This window comes from Budorcas taxicolor, chromosome 10 (genome assembly GCF_023091745.1).
Source record: "Budorcas taxicolor isolate Tak-1 chromosome 10, Takin1.1, whole genome shotgun sequence".
Lineage (NCBI taxonomy): Eukaryota > Metazoa > Chordata > Mammalia > Artiodactyla > Bovidae > Budorcas > Budorcas taxicolor.
The window spans coordinates 78,998,721-79,001,309 of NC_068919.1; the positions used below are offsets into that span (position 1 = coordinate 78,998,721).

The 2,589-nt window shown below is 39.0% G+C and overlaps 1 non-coding gene across 1 annotated transcript; it reads left to right on the forward strand.

Annotated features, from left to right (window-relative positions):
* Window positions 1-1,370: 1,370 nt before the first annotated feature.
* On the forward strand, window positions 1,371-1,442 carry TRNAC-ACA (transfer RNA cysteine (anticodon ACA)). The gene has a single exon. It is a non-coding gene; the product is annotated as a tRNA-Cys (tRNA).
* The last annotated feature ends 1,147 nt before the right edge of the window (window positions 1,443-2,589 follow it).

The window sequence follows — 2,589 nt, forward strand, 5'->3', positions numbered from 1 at the left end:
ACAGCAGGTCCAGAGATCAGCACAGTTTTGGAGGGCATCCTTGGGAGGTGAGGTGGACTGTGACTCCCAGGGAGGGAAAGGACTCTGACAGCAGTGACTCAAGAAAAACATTCATTACTTTTATGTTTTAACTTATTCTGTAGATTCTTTTGGATTTTTTTTTTCTTTTTTTGTTCCCTGCTCTATTGAAGTTGTCAATTTTATTGGCACTATGAAATCTAATTAAGCTTTTTTTTCCCCTCAGTCACATTTTTTTTTTTCCACATTTTTTATTGTTGTTATAAACCTCTGCCTCTACGTTGGGCTTTTGAAACTCTGTGGAGTTTTCCTTTTTTTTAATTTTAATTTTTTAAGCCTATTATATCTTTTCTACATTTATTCCTTTGTTTGCTTTTCTTACTGTTATTTTCCTCTTGCATAATCTTTAATGTATATAAATCTTCTTTATCTACCTCTATTTAACTTTGCATGTGTATTCTTTCTTTCTTTTCTTTTCTTTCTTTCCTTTTCTCTCAACATATTTGTTGGCTTTATTTTCACCTCTTTATTCCCCAGTTGGCACCTTGCTTTAGTTTTGTTCTCCACTTTGTGCTTTAGTTAGTTTTGTTCTTAACTGTTAAATATAATTTTTGATTTCCTTTGTTCGCTGGGTCAATCTACTGCACTTTATTTTTGTTGGAGTGTTTTGACTTTGCTCATGGGTGCATATGTATATGGGAGAAGGCAATGGCACCCCACTCCAGCACTCTTGCCTGGAGAATCCCATAGACAGAGGAGCCTGGTGGGCCGCAGTCCATGGGGTCTCTAGGAGTTGGACACAACTGAGCGACTTCACTTTCACTTTTCACTTTCATGCAGTGGAGAAGGAAATGGCAACCCACTCCGGTGTTCTTGCCTGGAGAATCCCAGGGATGGGGGAGCTTGGTGGGCTGCCGTCTATGGGGTTGCACAGAGTCTGACATGACTGAAGCGACTTAGCAGCAGCAGCAGCATATGTATATATGTATATTCCATTATTTTAATTATTATTTGCCTGATTTTGTTAGTGCCATTTGTCTGGGGTTCATCTTTGGTTTCTTGTTTTTGGATATTTATTTTAACCTTACTTAATGCCATAACAAACCACTTGTGGAATCTTCATTCCTTACCAGAGATCAAGCCCTGAGCCTTTGGAGTGGGAGCACTGACTCCAAGACCCCAGACTACCAGAGAACTAGCCCTAGGGGTTATCAAATAGTGAGAACTCACACAAAGGAAACCACTTGAATACAAGAGCCAGCATCACCCAACCACCAGTAGCACCCTGTGCAGGATGCCTCATCTAAACAACAAACAAAACAAAAATACAAACCAAATCATCAGCAAAGACTTCCCTGGTAGCTCAGATGGTAAAGCATCTGCCTACAATGCAGGAGACCCGGGTTCGATCCCTGGGTTGGGAAGATGCCCTGGAGAAGGAAATGGCAACCCACTCCAGTATTCTTGCTTGGAAAGTCCCATGGACTGAGGAGCCTGGTAGGCTACAGCCCATGGGGTGGCAAAGAATCGGACACGACTGAGTGACTTCACTTAATCATCAGCAGACAGGATTACCACTTCACTCAGCCTTGCCCATCAGAGGAAAAACAAACAAAAACTCAGTACAAATCTCACCCTATATGAAGCTTACACAAACCACTGGACCAACCTTAGGAGGGCAGAAACCAAAAGGAAGAAGGAATTCAACCTTGAAGCCTGGGAAAAGGAGACCACAAGCACAATAAGATAAAAAAATAATAATGAAAAGGCAGAGAAATACTACACAAATGAAGGAAAAAATTGAAACACAGAAGTCCAAATAAATGAAGAAGAACTAGGCAAACTACCTGAAAGAGAATTCAGAATAATGATAGTAAAGATGATCAAAAACCTTGAAAACAAAATGGAGAAAATGCAAGAATCAATTAACAAAGACCTAGAAGAATTAAAGAATAAACATAGAAAAAACACAATTACTGAAATTAAAAATACTTTAGAAGGAATGAATAGCAGAATATCTGAAGCAGAAGAATGAATCAGTGAGCTGGAAGATAAATGGTGGGAAAACCTTTTGAAGAGCAGAATAAAGTAAAGAGAATGAAAAGAACTGAGGAAAGACTCAGAGACCTCTGGGACAACACCAAATGCACCAACATTCAAATTATAGGAGTCCCAGAAGAGGAAGAGGAAAAAAAAAGGGCATGAGAAAATATTTGAGGAGATTATAGTTGAAAATTTCCCCAAGAAGAAAAGGAAATAGTCAATCAAGTCCAAGAGGCATAAAGAGTCCCATACAGGATAAACCCAAGGAGAAACACACCAAGACACATGCTAATCAAACTAACAAAGACTAGACACAAAGAAAGAATATTAAAAGCAGCAATGGAGAAACAACAAGTGATATACAAGGGAAACCCCATAGGCTTAACAGCTGATCTTTCAGCAGAAACTCTATGGGCCAGAAGGGAATGGCAGGATATATTTAAAGTACTGAAAAAAAAATCTACAACCAAGATTACTGTACCTGGCAAGGATCTCATTCAAAATTGGTGGAGAAATAAAAACTTTTCA